Source organism: Amblyomma mixtum, chromosome 9 (genome assembly GCF_055824585.1).
Source record: "Amblyomma mixtum isolate Tamu chromosome 9, ASM5582458v1, whole genome shotgun sequence".
Taxonomy (NCBI): domain Eukaryota; kingdom Metazoa; phylum Arthropoda; class Arachnida; order Ixodida; family Ixodidae; genus Amblyomma; species Amblyomma mixtum.
In genome coordinates this window covers 17,295,703-17,314,451 of record NC_143020.1, presented here as the reverse complement: position 1 = coordinate 17,314,451, position 18,749 = coordinate 17,295,703, and the positions used below count along the sequence as shown (strand labels likewise).

Here is an 18,749-nt window from a genome sequence, read left to right as displayed (position 1 = left end):
CGTCGCTGTGGTTGTGCGCCTCCAAATCACGTGATACATGACGTCAAACCACGTGACTTGATGACGTCACCACAGTGGAGAAACGGGGGCCCACCTCGCGCCGTCGCTGTGGTTGTGCGCCTCCAAATTACGCGACACGTTGATGCTTCGCATTCTCCAGGCTTAACCAAGTTAAGCCTCAGCCATTTTTTTTTGCCTCTTGCGGCTGCCGCATTGATGATCAAATGAGCAACCGAATTTGCCCCCATTGATCCCGCCGTGTTATCGTGAAGCTTGCGACATTTCTGCGCTTTATGAGGACGAGTGTGCCACAGAGCCATGTCCCTTCCCTGGTTTTCCGGTATATCCACGATCTATGACACGTGCTCTCGCTTCTCTGCTTGTCAAATTTTAGGCGACACTGGTGTCCTGGGGCAATCTTAGAGGTTTGGGGATGTTTAAACGGGCTATGCCACATGTGTGTTGAAATTCTCGACATCATCTGTAACCCCACCTGCTCGATAACGACAAGACCATTACAACCTTGCTTAAGAAATTTGGAGACCATCGTCCAGATTCGCCACGGAGGCGAAAAACCTGCTGACAATAATCCTTGAGTAAACTAATTATTTAATTTCGTTTAAATAAATGCAGTGCCTACTTTTTTTGCATGCAGTGTACGTAATTGTTGTTAAGCCCTTCTGATCGGCGGTGGTGATCGTAGTTATACCTCACTATTGCACTGAAGTCTACAGTTGCACTGGTCGCAAGTAGTTCACGCCATTTGCATACATAGTGAAAAAATCAATTTCCATGATGTGTAAAAACGTTTCCCTACTCAATTTTTAGCGTCACGTAAATACAGAATGCTTCAGAGCACATGCAGCAAACAGAGAAAATATAACCCAGAACACATGCTGTCGCAGCGACTCTACGTAGAGTGCATTTGGCTTGGTTCTATATCTCTCGAACCTTGAATAAATAATGGCTTTAAACAGAATGCGATTAACATTTCGATCGCTGGCAGACGTTAGTTCTCATCACAGAATGAGAGGTAGTTAGAGAGCCTCCCCATGCTGTCAGGCCTGGTTCATTTTCGCCTTCTGTCATAACTATGTTTTGTTCAAACGAGAACTCATTCCGGCATTGAGGCACTATTTCCAATGAAACTATTAAATCGCTGATAGTTTGTGACGTTCTAAACGGAACTCCGCTTTCTTCGCTATTAGATACCGCGGCTGCAAATTTTTTTCGTTTTGGTACCTTAACGCTTCATTATATACTGTGCAGTAAAATATTCAAAGCATATATAGTGTTAAAGGTACTTTGACTTGGGCTGTGTATTATATTTTAAATTAAATGCAACCTGATTCATTCAGTTCAAAAGTTTGATGACCTAACGAGAGCTTTAATTTGAGGCGCATATAAGATACCACCCTAGTCTGCCCTGGGGCGCTCACTCATGGCAGAAGCCTTTTCTTTCTTTTTGGCCGCACAGCCCTGCTAGCGCAGCTGAGTGCAGGCGCCCACCTTCTGTGAGCATAACCGCTGTCAATACGTACGTTCTTTCAGTTTCCTTAAAAACCGGACGCAAAAAAAGATGGTGCGTGGCGTCTCCCCTAAATTCCTGGACATTTCATCAACCACACGGAGCAAAGAAAAGCATAGTTCTCGATTTACGTCGAAAGGTTATAAGAAAGTCTTATTGTTAAAGGGGCAAACTATCAGAAGCTATCAACAGATAGGCCGTAAGGAAGATTAGGGCATGTCGATTGCGAGGAAGCCTGGCAAAAGTAATTGTCATTCGCAAAGAGACATTTAGAGTAAAGTACAGCCATGCTAAAGCATTTCGGGAAGAAGAAAATAGTCATGCTCACGCTCCCAGCATGGCGCAGTTACAGCATAAGCCGGAGAGACACTTTGTGTGCCTCTTCCTTAACTTTTCCTTCGTTTTTTACGCTGTCGCTCCTTTTCCGTATGCCTCACCAACTCCCACACTCTGCTGTGTTGTCAGAGAATTCCTTCGCGCGCTTCTTCTAGGTGCTAAGTGGTAACAGGATTGGCAGAATAGGTTGCTTTTCTGCTTCCTTTCCTTCCTTTTTCACACTTTATTTCCTGGCCAATGTAACCGCCTGAGTTTCAACATATCTACCAAAGTAAATATCCACCCAAATATATCCACCCAAAAGAGAAGCAATGTGGAGCCGCCACCACAGCAGCGCACTTAGTGGCGTAGGGGTATTAATCTGAGCCCAAGGCACCTACCGAGTTCAAAGCGAGTATCTCTAAAATTTCGGGGGAGGAGGGGGGAGTGGGATGAAGGGTGTATGAGCACCAGCACAACTTGCTTGGCTGCGCACATGCCCTTAGCCTCCCCCCTTTCGTTCCCAGAGATCGCAAATGTAGCAGACATGCAATTTTTTCTCTGCACCAATTTTGCAAAGAAAGGGTGCTGCGTAAGCCCATTTTCACATCAGCTGTCAGACCGTAACGCTTGGCACCCTCTGGAAATGTGGCACCGCGCAAAAAAAGGCTGTCAGTTAACAAAAATGCTTCAAGTTATAATTATCGATTTCAGAGGCAATATTGCATTTGCAAAATAGAATTGAAATTGAATTGAATGTGTTGTAACCCAAACACCACTTTTCAAAAGTCTTAGTAGGTGCTACGGCCTGGAGTATTTCGGCTCTGTGGCCAGCCGTGAACCGAAGCGAGTATTAAAAAAGCGCGCCAGTGACTTCTCTCCGCTCATTTGCAGCGTTTGACAAATGCTCTAAAAAAGAATTTAACAGCAATGCAATTAATGTTTGACCAAAACAAAAACGTAACGCTGCTGTGATGATTCCCGTATCAGCTGGGACGGCTCAGGGGCCCACCGAAACAGTGAGACAGATATTGCCCCCTTTCCAATAACAAATTATTATTGATCATGCAGGCATGAAAGTAAGCAGCGGCGTCAAATCATGACAACCTTTGCTCTGTTTCTGTTGTCGTTAATTAAGTTATTAATGCGTTTGGCGGTAACACAATGCCGAAGGAGTCAACCGCTCTGTAGTGTTAAGCTTTGCTGCCTAACAGAATGTTCAAGCTTTCTTCCCTGCAACGTCTACGGGTGAATAATGACGATTCCTCCGTCATTGAACTAAAGTACGGTCTCCTCCTCCGTGTTTTCTAAAAATGCAAATGGCCCTTTTTTCCACGTGGTAAGTCTCCGTAAATTCACGGACTTTTTTTACACTGTACACGGAGTGTCTGACAAGGGCTCAGCGACGAGGCTCATGACTTTGAAGTTGAACGCCGGCGTGAAGCTGGACGACCTGCCCCATCAAGTGAGCGTCTCTGGCGAGCTGGCGCTCGCGGTCGTCTCAGGCAGGGTTCCTCTCTGCCTTCGATGCCGTGGCACAGGACATATCCGCCGGGAGTGCCGGATTCCGCGGTGCGGTTCCTGCCTTCGGTACGGGCATGAGGAGAAGCGGTGTGCTCGTACTTACGCCAACGTCACCGGGCGGGTGAGCAACGAGGACAGCTCGGTGCTGCTAATGGAAGAAGCCGACGCGGAGGAGGCATCGAAAGCGGCAAGTGAGCCAGCGGCGCAAGAACCCACGTTGACGCCTCCCCAGACGGATCAACCAGAGGTGCTACCCAACGTCACTGCAGCACCTGGAAAGCTGCTAGGAGCTCCCGTAGCTGCTGCACCAGTCCCCGCCACGCCGGAGGGTGGGACAGAAACATACGTGGACTCTTTGGAGGGTGGCACCCAACCTTCGGAGGAGCCCATGGACGCTCTCTCGGCCGCAACCAGGAAACGCACGCATGGAGCCGGTAGTAGTGCGTCTCAACTGGACGCCAGCGGTAGCGACGAGCCTCCGCCCAAAGCGCCAGGTACGAGGCGTTCGACTTTAAAGCGGCGGCCAAACGTGCCGGCCGACTCACGGCAGGCGGGTAAACCACGTCCTTAGGTTTTCTTTTGCTGCTGAGCTTCCTTCGGAGTGTGGGGGGTGAGAGATGTGTGTCACGAAGGTAGATGCCTCATAATAAGGCGTCCTTTGTTTTCGACATGGCAGCTAACCTACGCGAAGTGCTACGTGTAGCCACTTTAAACTTTAGAGGCCTCGGAGCGAGAAGGCGGCAATGTCAGCTAAGTCGTCTTCTTCTTGATAACGACCTTCACGTAGTTGCAATCCAGAAAACAAAAATTGAAAGCCAAGAAGCGACTGAAAGAATGGTCTCTACCTTTCGTACGCACTTTTATGTGTGTGTGTGTCATTCTGTCGGTGCGTCAGGCGGCTGTGTAATCTTTATTAGGAACAACAAAGCCATAACAATGCAATCGCTCTTTTCGTGTGAAAGCGGTCGTCTCCTGGTCGCCAATTTTTTGTACTGTGATCTACCTTTTCGAGTTATGTGTGTGTATGCACCAAATGTAGAATGGGAACGTAAATTGTTTTTTGAGCGAATTGAGTCGTTTTTAAAATGTGACAAGATTGTTATGTTCTTGGGTGACATGAACTGTGTCTGTGAGACAGTCGACCGGGCCAAGCCTTTGCCCGTACGTGATAAGAGTACTGAATTCTTGCATGCTCTGGTCAGTTAATATTGTTTAGAGGATAGAGGAAGTGTTTATATGACTGGGACACAACCGCAATACACGCACTTTCAGGGAGACAGCCATGGTCGACTGGACCGTTGATATGTGTCGTCAGACTTTTTTCCTTTGTGTACCTCGTACGAAGTCAAACCGGTTCCATTTAGCGACCACTATATAGTGGTTGCAAACTTTGGCAGGATACGCTTTAAAAAGCCGTTTAATTGGGCTTGATGGAAACTCAATGTAAAGTTATTGGAGCAAGAACGCTTTGTCAGTACAGTAGGAAAAGAGCTAGAAAAGCTGCTCATGGACTAACCGTCAAGTTGCGCTTCTTCAGTGGGAAGAATTTAAGCAGTTCGTCAAAATGAGGGCAATTGAAACAAGCAGTGTTATAAGATTTGAAGAAAAGCAGAAGGAAATCCAGCTCCGTGAGCAGCTTGCGCTGCTCAATAATGTAGAAAGCACTCAGCCAGGATCTTGTTTTAAAGAAATAAGAAATACAAAAGTGCAGTTGGAAAAAATAGACACAGATAAATACAGAGCAGCGGTGGTGCGCGCATGCGCCGAGAAACTGTGGGCAGGGGAATCGCCAACAAAACGAGCATTAGGCGATGAAAAAAAAGATACGCTTGTCAAAAAGAAATACGCCAGATACAAAACGGCGACGAGGTATCGGCCGACTCCGCCACAAAGGCTCAGGGTTTGATCATGAATAAGTGTTCTAGTGTTGTTGTTGCTACTGAGAGAACGATGAAAAGGAAATTGCACGGACCTGCCAACTGGCTCACGCCGAGCCACCACCACTGCCACGTGCAGATAGAGGAGAGTTAAAAGATCAGAGGAAAGAAACAAAGAAAAGAAAAGAAAAGACGCGCGTCGCAGCAACAACCGCGTCCGCCGAAGCGGACGCTGGCTGAAAAAAGAGATAAGCGGCCGAAGCCGCGCTACCCGCTCATCTAGTGAATGCATGGGTCCCATTAATAGAATGAAAGCAATAAAAAATAAAAATAAGAAAAGAAAAAGTAAAAATAAAAGGAAAGAAACAAACAAAAATAACAAATACAATGAAAACAAAAATGAACAAAGGCACGTCTAGTGAATACGGTGCCTTCGTTCACTCCCATCTTCCTCCTTTCTCGTGACGGCGAGGTTCGCGTGTCCACCGAGATATGCGAGACAGATACATTTCCTTTCCTGAAAAACTAATTTACCGACGAGCAAGGCTACATGTTGTTGTTGTTGAAAACTTTTAATGTCCAACCGATAAGGAACACACCGCCTGGGCCCCTCTGTCTCACCCCCACTTAAGGGGGAGGGGACTTAGGAGCGGCCCGGCCGCACGGGATGGTAGCATTCGATGCTGGCCCGGTTGGTGGTGGTGGTGAAAACATTTATTAAGAAAGGACAGGAGGCATGCTTGGATCAGCCCGTAAGGTGGTGGTAAAAACGTTTATTTCCTCTGAAAAGAGGGAGTTACATGGAGGTTGCTCTGGAGTCAGGCTTAGTGCCCTTCCCCTCACAAAAACTAGGTGGAGTCCCTAGTACGGGACCCCAGTGGCTTCCGCTGCCGCCATAGCTCGTTCGACCATCGCCTTTTGGGCTTTCAGGTCGCAACAGGCGAGTAGGGTCGCCTCCCAGTGCTCCCGGGTGGGGTTTGGGTTTGGAGTAAAAGCAGGGTTGGAGGGGCACGCCCACACCATGTGGTAGAGGTCCGAGGACCTCTCCCCACAGTGCGGGCACTCCCCGGAGAAGGCAGGGTCAAAGTGTTTTAGCGAGGCCGGGCACATCATGGTGTTCGTGACAAGGCGGAGGAACCGGCGTTCTTCCGCTCTCGTTAATCCTTTACACGGAGGGGGGTACAGTTTATGTCTATCTTGGTATAATTGCGTTATTTCCTTGTAAGTGTAGGTCGGCGTGGCTTCCGATACTTCTTCATAGGAGTCGGGGGACGAGGTTGCCCGGTTAGAGAGCGCGCGGGCGGCTGCATCTGCTGCCTCGTTTCCTCCTAGCCCCGAGTGGGTGGTGGTGGTGGTGGTGGTGAAAAACATTTATAATGCAATAAATATTTACAGAGAGGTCATTGGGGTAGGCCCTATTGGCCCTTTCCCCTAACAATACTAGGTGGAGCCCCTATTCCGGGGCCCCATTGGCAAGCAACGCCGCCCACGTCCGGTGAACCAAGGCCTTTTGGGTCTTTAGGTCCTGACAGCCGAGCAGGGCCGCCTCCCAGTCCTCTCTGGTGGGGTTGGGGTTGGGGGGGATGGATGGGTTTGATTGACACGCCCAAACCATGTGGAAGGTGTCAGCCACCTCCCCAGAGAACTGGCACGTGCCATCAAAGGATGCGTTGAAATGTTTAAGTACCGCCGGGCACAGTACAGTGTTAGTAAGAATTTTGATGAGGAGGCGCTCGTCAGCGCGATCCAGTCCCTTACAAGGGGCCGGGTAGCGCCGGTGCTCCTCCTTGTAGTAATCGGTGATGTGTTTGAATGTAAGTGCCAGATTGTCTGATTGGGAGTAGGCGCCCAAGGACAGGGAGATAGCCCGGGGAGAGAGTGCGCGGGCGGCCTGATCGGCCTGTTCGTTTCCCTGGAGGCCCTGGTGACCGGGGGCCCAAATCAGGTTGCGTGGAGTTGGATCTTCGCATCGGCAGCTATATTCCAATATGCGCCAGGGAAACGGGGGAGCCCAGCCCAACTCATAGTTCCGACAGGCCCTTCGCGAGTCGGTGATGATGTGTTTCGACTTGGGAGTAGTGAGAGCAAGAGCAATGGCAATCTCCTCCGCGTGTGTTGCGCTGTAGGCTTTGAAAGTGAGCCCGTTGACTGTGTTTGTGTTGTGTACGACTGCGGCCGTGTACCACACCCCGTGGTGTGGGCCGGCAACGTCCACGTAATACACATGTTGTTGGTTACCATAGTATTGCTCCAACGCTTCCGCGCGCGCCTGGCGACGACCGCTATGGTCTTCTCTGGACATGTTGCGGGGAAGGGGTCGGACCCGGAGGCGCGTCTCCAGGGTTCTGGCACTCTCTCCCTTTCCTCAATGGTCAAAACACGCGATTATTGCTCTTGCTCTCACTACTCCCAAGTCGAAACACATCATCACCGACTCGCGAGGGGCCTGTCGGAACTATGAGTTGGGATGGGCTCCCCCGCTTGCCTGGCGCATATTGGAATATAGCTGCCGATGCGAAGATCCAACTCCACGCAACCTGATTTGGGCCCCGGTCACCAGGGCCTCCAGGGAAACGAACAGGCCGATCACGCCGCCCGCGCACTCTCTCCCCGGGCTATCTCCCTGTCCTTGGGCGCCTACTCCCAATCAGACAATCTGGCCCTTACATTCAAACACATCACCGATTACTACAAGGAGGAGCACCGGCGCTACCCGGCCCCTTGTAAGGGACTGGATCGCGCTGACGAGCGCCTCCTCATCAAAATTCTTACTAACACTGTACTGTGCCCGGTGGTACTTAAACATTTCAACGCATCCTTTGATGGCACGTGCCAGTTCTGTGGGGAGGTGGCTGACACCTTCCACATGGTTTGGGCGTGTCAATCAAACCCATCCATCCCCCCCAACCCCAACCCCACCAGAGAGGACTGGGAGGCGGCCCTGCTCGGCTGTCAGGACCTAAAGACCCAAAAGGCCTTGGTTCACCGGACGCGGGCGGCGTTGCTTGCCAATGGGGCCCCGGAATAGGGGCTCCACCTAGTATTGTTAGGGGAAAGGGCCAATAGGGCCTACCCAAATCACCTCTCTGTAAATATTTATTGCATTATAAATGGTTTTCACCACCACCACCACCTGTGAGGTGGGACCGATCCTTACAAACACTAGGTGGAGGTCCCTAGTATGGGACCCCAGTGGCGGTGGCCGCCGCCCGGGCGCGCCCAACTAAGGCTTGTTGGGCCCGTAAGTCGTGGCAGCCGAGCAGGGTCGCCTCCCAGTCCTCCCGGGTTCGGTTGTTGGTTTCGCCGGCGGCCTCTTCTGCCAGTTGGACAGCGGTTAGTTTGAGCTCAGGACCCTAGCTCCGTAAAAAGGTTACCCAGGCTTCCCTACTGCTAATGTTTTGCGCCCTGCCTGGGAAGTAAGTGCACTAACAAATTATATGGACGGGGGTTCCTCTCGCCCCACACTTTTTACATTTATCGTCCTCGCAGTCCGATCGGATATGTTTATTTAGCACTGGGTTTGGGTATACTCCAGTCTGCAGGCGTCTCCACACCGCCGCCTGATTCCTATTTACCGCCGTGTTTGGTGGCGGAAAACACCTCCGGCATTGCCTGCAGTGTTCTGTAAACTCAAGCCGCCGCGGTGGCTCTGTGGTTATGGTGCTCGGCTGCTGACCCGAAAGACGCGGGTTCAATCCCGGCCGCGGCGGTTGAATTTCTTTGGGCGAGAAATTCTAGAGGCGCGTGTACTGTGCGATGTCAGTGCACGTTAAAGAACCCCAGGTGGTCGAAATTTCCGGAGCCCTCCACTACGGCGTCTCTCATAGCCTTAGGCGCTTCGGGACGTTAAACCCAATAAACCAACCAACCAACTATGTTCTGTAATCTCTTAATACAAGATTAATCGCCCTTCTCTATGATGTTCGGCCTAAGCCGACCCATCCTGTACAGCTCGAGGCAGAGATCTCGAGCACACGCCGGTCTCGCCGGCAACGAGGCTGCCCACATGCTCGCCCGCTCCTCGCTACCTCGGGGTGCTGCGGACGCCTCCACAACATCATCTAAAAGCAAAGGAAGTATTGGTACGTTTAGAGATGTAACCGAATATCTGAAGAAAGGCCGGAGGATATATGCGCCACCTGATAGATCCCTGAGTAAAAAGTTGTCGTACGACTGGAGAAGACTCGAAGCTGGAAATTTCTTCTCGCTCCTGTGGAGGAGTTGGACGGGTGCCAGAGTGCGGAACAGGGACGGTGCAGAAACCGAAATTTGTAAATTTTGCGGCCACGTGGCAACATTAGATCACATAATTTGGAGATGCGTTCGTGCCCAAGGGCGCAACGCGATTAAAACTAGCGATGAATGGGAGACCACGCTGAGAAGCTCTGACGAAAAAACTCAGCGCTTCGCCGTCCGCCTGGAGGCCGAGGCTGAAGACCTCTTCTCCTAGACGGGATCGGATGTCCTCCGGCCGCGGTGCGACAGACTGCCTCCCCAGACGCCTGCGTGTGGACCCGGAGGTGGCTTCCGCGCCATATTGTTGTTGTTGTTGTTGTCCTCTAGATAATGGCGCGTACCCACTGCGGGGGATTGGCCAAGACACAGGCGGCAACTGATAGGTGTACAAAATGGTAAACAAGAAAAAATAGTGGGGAAAAATAAAATAATCATGATAATAATAGCAATTAGGAAATAAATGAAAGGATCTCAGATGTGTAATTGAAATAGGCTAAACAAATGCTTTGGTATCGGTGACTGAATTAGAGAACGGGGCTAAATATTCCACGTTTCAGAAAGCTTTCATTCCAGAGAAATATTGATCATGAGAAAGAGCAGAGCTTAAGACGGCAGCCGTTTAATGTCTTTAAGGAAGTTTTGCATAGCAGAGAGCACATTCCAGTTGCCGTGCCCAAGGGAGGAAGCCCCAAGAGACAGAGCAACCCCAGCTGACAGACTTAGACCAAGCTGTCGTAACGGAAGCTCCAGCAGGCGGCCCCGTAAAGAGGAGAAACGGCGGCAGGTCAACAAGAAATGATCTATCGTTTCAGGTTCTCCGCAGAATGGCCACAATGGGGAGACCGCCAGACCAGATCTATAAAGGTAGAAGTTTAAGAGAGGCACGCGACAACGCAGACGCGTGAAGGAAACCTCAAGCTTGCGTGATCGCCATCCTTTACTGCACCACGGGTAAAGGAGATGCCGGAATTCGGGAGAGGAGGTCAGAGCTGATGCTGCGAATTCTTTCAAGAGCAGATACCTGCGAAACCTGGCCGCGGTAATATATGCGCTGGGTGGAAGCACAGATACGACTGGACCTTGAAGAGATGCCTTCGCCAGGGTATCAGGGAATCCATTCAAATGGATTCCTCTGTGCCCAGGCACCCAGACCAACCGTAATGAACACACGTGGGGTGGAACCAAGCATTTGAGTAATCGAAGTGCCTGAGATGTTGTAGGCGCGGTGAGAGAAGAACACAACGATAATGAATCTGTCATAATTATGACAGAAGACAAGGAGCTGTTTAATTTGCGCAAGGCTAAGACTACTGCTAGAAATTCGGCCAACTAAATAGGGGTGTAATCGGGAAGGCGGAGTGAGAATGACCAGTCAAGGGAGATGGAGAAAATGCCAACACCGGCCTTTTCTTCACACTGTGAGGCGTCTGTTGCTATGAGCACATGAGATTTAAAGCACAGCAGGTAATCCTGCAATAAACCGCTGAGGAAATGAAAAGGCATTAACTTTGCATGTTTTGGAAAGATGTCATCGAAGACAATCTGAATAGATGAGTTGGCGCATACCGGACGGATGTCCGAAATGCGGACGTTTAAGGGGTCAAGGAGGGATTGCACCAAACATATCTGAGGGGTACGGAAACGAGACCAGGTTTCGTTGAAAAATAGCCGAGGCTGACGAAGGAAGATCAAATTGGAGGCATGGAGTGAAGAATCGCACATTCTTACGAACGTTTTCACCGTTAAGAGCCGAAATCTAGAAGTCAGTGATGGAATGCGCGCTTCCAGGTACAAAACGGAATTCGCCACAAATTTTGGAAGTCCCAAACAAAGGCGCAACGCCTCCCTCTCCAAGAGAATCAAGGGGCGAAGTTTATACGCTGGCGCACCAGAGAATAAAACACAGCCGAACTCTAAGACAGGACGGACGTACATTCTATAAATCATAAGAAGTGAGTGCCTTCTCATGCCAGAACGAACACTGCTCAGCCTGCGCAGCATACCGACTGCTCGGACTCCTTTCACAGTGATCTGCTCGATGTGGGGCCCCCAGGAAAGAGAAGGATCATAAATTACTCCGAGGTATTTGACACTTTGCACTTGAGGAATTACATGGTTCCGGTAAACATTAGAGATATTAACTGGACGAGAGAGCGGAAAAACCAATAAAGCACATTTATTGACATTAAAGGGACACTGAGGAGAGCTCTATTAATATTTTTTTTATAGCAAAATCCGATAGTTCGGCATTTAATGGCTTTGTTGCCACTTGGCCGGCAGCGAAAGATGCATTTATTTCTAAGAAATTTGGATTCGAAGTTGAAATAGTTTTTCCCGCCGCTCTGATTCAAACTTGGGATTCTGCTATGACGACACAGAACTAAGTGACGTGAAACATGACATTCACATGACGTAACGCAGACTCCGTGATTTCTGGCGGCCAGCAGTGCGGCCCAGCAGCAGCCGAAAAGAAAGCTACCGCCGGCCGCACGTTGAAGGCATCTATCGGCTATTGCGGCCGTCGCTTCGTTTACATTTGCACCGGCGTTTTGCCAGCGTTACAATGGATCCCGTTCTCGAAGTCGTCAACGAAGTTCTCGCAAATAGACGCCTTTAGCATACCGTGTACCTTGTTACCGTTAGCGGAATACCGGGAGCCCCCATACCGCTGAGAGCAAGCGCTGATTGGTCCCGGCACTGCAGGAGCGCGCGTAGCTATCGGGTACGTGGCGCCATCTGGCGACGTCAAGGAGATTCGCGCATGCATTTGCTGCGCCTCAGTGATTCGTAGCTTCTCGTGTCCTAGTGTTGCTAGAACCATTGGTTCTAGCAACACTGTTTTGTCCTATGACGCCATGAAGCTTGTACTTGCGAGTTTGGCCTGTGGCGGCGATACCTGTATTTTGGTTCTTGCTCTTTTCTATGTTACAGGAGCTTTGTTGTCAGTATGATTGGCGTTTTTGTAATCATGAGCTTGTATTCTGTCGATGCAAGTCAACTTCAATTTCTCCTCAGTGTCCCTTTAAGGGACAGATTAATGTCTCCTAACCCCACGAAACACAAAAAGTGCTTGTAGAAATCTATAAGTCATCTACACCAAGATGTTTTGACGTCTTATAGAAGCATAGCCAAGATTTTGTATAGCCGTCCAAAGTTTTGAAGACCTCCTGTAGCCTAGGCTAATGCAACGCTATCTGTCGGCTACAAGAGGTTTTTGTTGACATCTTGTAGACTTCTAGCTGATACCTTGTTTAGCTGTAAAGAAGTGTTATAGCTCTTCTGTAGCTGTGGTATCCAATGCTAGTAGTTGGCTAATAGAGGTCTTACCTAGCTGTATATAGATGTATTTTAGGTGTTTTGTATCGGGTCTAATGTAATGCTGTTCAATGAAAGGCACTTTACGAAGATCCCGTCCTTGACGCCTCACAAGCAATAAGAACTGAAGAAAGTACAAACATCTTCCATGCTTGGGAGTCAACATGTGCATTGAGGGTGTGTGAAAACTTGTTGCTTTGCTGTCTCTTGCCCCTCTTGTCTGAAATTTGGCTTGTTGTCTGCAGACTAAAAGTATATTTTCTTCAGCAGAAGTATAGTACCAGGTAATTAATTCATGGATAACGCAGCAGTTTCTTTTCCAAGGAAATTTTGCATATCAAGAGTGCAGAACAAACTGCTGCATCATTTCATGTATTGATTGCCTGGCAGCTAGACTTCTGCTGAATGCAAACACTCCTTTAATCTGTAGACAACTGGCCAAATGCGAGGCAAGGAGGACAAGAGAGCACAGCAACAAGTTTTCTCATACACCCTCAATACACATTTTTTCTCCCAAGCGTGCAAGAGATCTGTACCTTCTCTTAAACTGAGCTCTTATTGCTCGTGAGACATCAAGATGAGCTCTTCGTAAACCAGCTTCAACTTTGGCTGCTGCGTAAATATAAGTAAATTGTGCAAATCTGAGTCTTGCAATGTTTACTGCAAGATGAAAGCTTTGGGCAGGCAAACTGTGCTAATTAAATTAATTCATAGTATAACTACAAGTAAAATTCAGACTAAAGAAAAAAAGGCAATGTAGTTGGTTGTTAATGCAGGATCTGTTCTGAGCGCAAAAAAAAGAGCAAGAAATGGCTTCAATCCAAGAATCAAACATTTTATTGCCTCAGTAATACATACCTGCTTCTTGGGATTAAAAAAAAGTGACACGTTGAATCAAAACACATGACAAATACCTCAAGAGAACAAAAAGTGCCACATGGCAGGAACAGTCGACAGCTGTCTGCCATATACATGGTAGGCACCAGGCCGTCTCCCACGATGACTCCAACACAGATGTTTGCAGTCGCACTCCACAGCGGGCATAAAAAGGCCATGGTTACTGGGTGCACAGAAAAATTAATCTCAATTTTCAGCACTCAATATTTTTTTCTCAATTAAGTGCTCGTAAGCAGACGAAAAATACACAAGACAGCCAGCAACTAATAACTGTATATCATTCACAAGGGTAGAAACTTGGGCGAGTCGGTAACGGTGATCCATGGTATGAGAGGTAGCGCAAAATGGGACAAGGGACAGAGAAAGACGCACACAACACAGGCGCTAACTTCTGACTGGCAGAGCCCAAGCGACCAAGACGAACGTAAACCGTGAGGGCAAACAGGCGCATGCACCCGGAAAAAAAATGAAAATCAGGTGAACGAGGAACTACGGACACGGACACGTACACCTCAGCGATTGTTTAAGAAGGCCAGTTCTCTTTTGGACAGAGAGATAGATGGTTTGCTGACACATTTATCTTCCAAAGCAGCGATACATGCTACTTCAATAATTTCATATGTTCACTGATTCCTGTGTCTGGCCACGATCGAGCACTTGCCCAAAAATGGCACACAACCCCACTCCTTACAGTGCAAACGCAGATTACTGCCAGTAAAAGTTTTCAAGTTGTTTTTGTGTTCATGAAGCCTCTCATTCAAGTAACCACCAGATTGTCCAACATACCGCTTGCCACAAGAGAGCGGGATGTCAAACAATGCCTTCAGTACATTTCACACATTTTTTCCTGTGATTAATGGTGCCCTGCCGCTCTTGCGGATGTTTACCGGTGGGCAAAGCTTTTTTGGATAGCGCACTTAGTTTTTCAGGGGCTGAAAAAAGCAAGCGAACATTCGCTTTCGTCCCGATTTTCTTGAGATTGTGGGACAGGAAATGAATGTAGGGAATGATGACAATCCTGCCTTTCTTTCTTTCTGAAGGCACAGACGGCAGTTGATCTTCCTGGCGCTTCTTCAGTATGCCTTCAGGGACAAAAACACAGATATCAGCTGGGTAGCCTACTTCACTGAACCTTGCGAGTTGTTCGTGAAAGCTCTGGCTGATGGTGGGGGCATGCCTTTTCCAGTTCATTTTTCAAACATAAATTAATAATGCCTCATTTTACGTGTTTAGAATGTTCAGAAGTGTAAGGGTGTGCAGGCTGAAGGTAGGTTATTTCAGTCGTTACTGAAATAACCTATCTTCAGCCTGCATTCCCCTACACTGCTGTACTTTCTAAACTTGTAAAACGTCATTATTTTGTTTCAAAAATTCCCTCCAAAAGTCATGCCCCCACCTCATCAGCCAGAGCTGTCACGAACAACTCTCAAGGTTCAGTGAAGCAGGCTACCCAGCTGATATCTGTGTTTTTGTCCTTGAAGACATACTGAAGAAGCACCAGGAAGATCAACTACTGTCTGTACCTTCAGAAAGAAAGAAAGATAGAATTGTCGTCTTCCCTACATTCATTGCCAGACCCAAAATCTCAAGAAAATTGGGACAAAGCGAATGTTTTTCAGCCCCTAAAAAATAGGTGTGCTATCCAAAAAAACTTTGCCCGCCGATAAACGTCCCCAAAAGCTGCAGTGCACCATTAATCACAGGAAAAAATTCGTGAAATGGACTGAAGGCATTTTTTGACATCCCACTCTCCTGTGGCAAGCGGTATGTTGGTCAATCTGGTCGTTGCTTGAATGAGAGGCTTCGTGAACACAAAATCAACTTGAAAACTTTTGATGGCAGTAATCTGGTTTTGCACTGTAAGGAGTGTGGTTGTGTCCAATTTTTGGATAAGGGCTCGATCGTGGCCAGACACTGGGATAAGTTAACACGTGAAATTCTCTCTGTCCCTTGTCCCGTTTTGCACTACTTCTCATACCATGGAACACTGTATACTGTGTTCCATTTATGATTCTTATGCGTGCTGCTGTAAGCAGAGTGAAAGAATAAAATAACAGGAATTTTGCTTTACTTTTGAAACTTGGATGAGATCAGTCGAAATGCCCTCGCTTTATAAACCACTGTTATTTCTGAAAGGCTTACATATTTGGCTTCTCTTAGCTGAGCCATTATAATGACACTGCTATTTTCCCTTCAGTATTCCAGTTATTACTGTCTAAAAAACTCAAACAATGTAAAGTTAAGTTTCCAGTGTTCATAACCTGCTGGCATGCATACCTGTGCTCATGCAGGAATTCATTCAGACAGGTCCACATAGGCATAGTTTTCAATCTGGCCCGGGGGGGGGGCAATTACCGCATTCTCTCTTTTCCATTCCTTCCTTGAAATTAACTAAAGCCCTTGCTCATTTGGCAAACTGTAGCAGGTCTAACAAAACCAAAAGGTCAGGTAAAGCAAACAACAGAATTCGTGAAATAAATTTTTGCTAACTGCCGGCACCTGTACAAGAAAGCATGAAGTGAAGGCGGAAAACACTGTCAGCTGTGAACAGTGCTTACCGAAACTTCAGAAGTTGAGCAGGCCAGGAGGTTCTCTGGAAACCACTGTTGAATAACTGCTACCTGAAAAGAAATGTACAGGGTGAATTCATCGATAACACCAGCTGTGCACACTGCACTGACAAAACCAAAAGGTAAGGTCAAGCAAACAACAGAATTCGTGAAACAAATTTTTGCTAACTGCCGGCAGCTGTACAAGAAAGCATGAAGTGAAGGAGGAAAACACTGTCAGCTGTGAAAAGTGCTTACCGAAACTTCAGAAGTTGAGCAGGCCAGGAGGCTCTCTGGAAACCACTGTTGAATAACTGCTACCTGAAAAGAAATGTACAGGGTGAATTCATCGATAACACCAGCTGTGCACACTGCACTGACAAAACCAAAAGGTAAGGTCAAGCAAACAACAGAATTCGTGAAACAAATTTTTGCTAACTGCCGGCACCTGTACAAGAAAGCGTGAAGTGAAGGGGGGAAACACTGTCAGCTGTGAAAAGTGCTTACCGAAACTTCAGAAGTTGAGCAGGCCAGGAGGCTCTCTGGAAACCACTGTTGAACAACTTCTACCTAAAAAGAAATGTACAGGGTGAATTCATTGACAGCACCAGCTGTGCACACTGCAATGACAAAACCAAAAGGTCAGGTCAAGCAAACAACAGAATTCGTGAAACAAATTTTTGCTAACTGCCGGCAGCTGTACAAGAAAGCATGAAGTGAAGGAGGAAAACACTGTCAGCTGTGAAAAGTGCTTACCGAAACTTCAGAAGTTGAGCAGGCCAGGAGGCTCTCTGGAAACCACTGTTGAACAACTTCAACCTAAAAAGAAATGTACAGGGTGAATTCATTGACAGCACCAGCTGTGCACACTGCAATGACAAAACCAAAAGGTCAGGTCAAGCAAACAACAGAATTCGTGAAATAAATTTTTGCTAACTGCCGGCACCTGTACAAGAAAGCATGAAGTGAAGGCGGAAAACACTGTCAGCTGTGAACAGTGCTTACTGAAACTTCCGAAGTTGAGCAGGCCAGGAGGTTCTCTGGAAACCACTGTTGAATAACTGCTACCTGAAAAGAAATGTACAGGGTGAATTCATCGATAACACCAGCTGTGCACACTGCACTGACAAAACCAAAAGGTAAGGTCAAGCAAACAACAGAATTCGTGAAACAAATTTTTGCTAACTGCCGGCACCTGTACAAGAAAGCGTGAAGTGAAGGGGGGAAACACTGTCAGCTGTGAAAAGTGCTTACCGAAACTTCAGAAGTTGAGCAGGCCAGGAGGCTCTCTGGAAACCACTGTTGAACAACTTCTACCTAAAAAGAAATGTACAGGGTGAATTCATTGACAGCACCAGCTGTGCACACTGCAATGACAAAACCAAAAGGTCAGGTCAAGCAAACAACAGAATTCGTGAAACAAATTTTTGCTAACTGCCGGCAGCTGTACAAGAAAGCATGAAGTGAAGGAGGAAAACACTGTCAGCTGTGAAATGTGCTTACCGAAACTTCAGAAGTTGAGCAGGCCAGGAGGCTCTCTGGAAACCACTGTTGAACAACTTCTACCTAAAAAGAAATGTACAGGGTGAATTCATTGACAGCACCAGCTGTGCACACTGCAATGACAAAACCAAAAGGTCAGGTCAAGCAAACAACAGAATTCGTGAAATAAATTTTTGCTAACTGCCGGCACCTGTACAAGAAAGCATGAAGTGAAGGCGGAAAACACTGTCAGCTGTGAACAGTGCTTACTGAAACTTCCGAAGTTGAGCAGGCCAGGAGGTTCTCTGGAAACCACTGTTGAATAACTGCTACCTGAAAAGAAATGTACAGGGTGAATTCATCGATAACACCAGCTGTGCACACTGCACTGACAAAACCAAAAGGTAAGGTCAAGCAAACAGAATTCGTGAAACAAATTTTTGCTAACTGCCGTCACCTGTACAAGAAAGCGTGAAGTGAAGGGGGGAAACACTGTCAGCTGTGAAAAGTGCTTACCGAAACTTCAGAAGTTGAGCAGGCCAGGAGGCTCTCTGGAAACCACTGTTGAACAACTTCTACCTAAAAAGAAATGTACAGGGTGAATTCATTGACAGCACCAGCTGTGCACACTGCAATGACAAAACCAAAAGGTCAGGTCAAGCAAACAACAGAATTCGTGAAATAAATTTTTGCTAACTGCCGGCACCTGTACAAGAAAGCATGAAGTGAAGGAGGAAAACACTGTCAGCTGTGAAAAGTGCTTACCGAAACTTTAGAAGTTGAGCAGGCCAGGAGGTTCTCTGGAAACCACTGTTGAACAACTTCTACCTAAAAAGAAATGTACAGGGGGAATTCATCGACAACATCAGCTGTGCACACTGCAATGACAAAACCAAAAGGTCAGGTCAAGCAAACAGAATTCGTGAAATAAATTTTTGCTAACTGCCGGCACCTGTACAAGAAAGCGTGAAGTGAAGGAGGAAAACACTGTCAGCTGTGAAAAGTGCTTACCGAAACTTTAGAAGT

General features: G+C 47.6%; 1 protein-coding gene across 2 annotated transcripts in view; it reads left to right on the top strand.

Moving 5' to 3' along the window:
* LOC149328407 (uncharacterized) overlaps positions 1-18,749 on the top strand; it is a 213,720-nt gene that overhangs the window by 72,117 nt on the left and 122,854 nt on the right. The gene's annotated exons all lie outside the window — the stretch shown is intronic.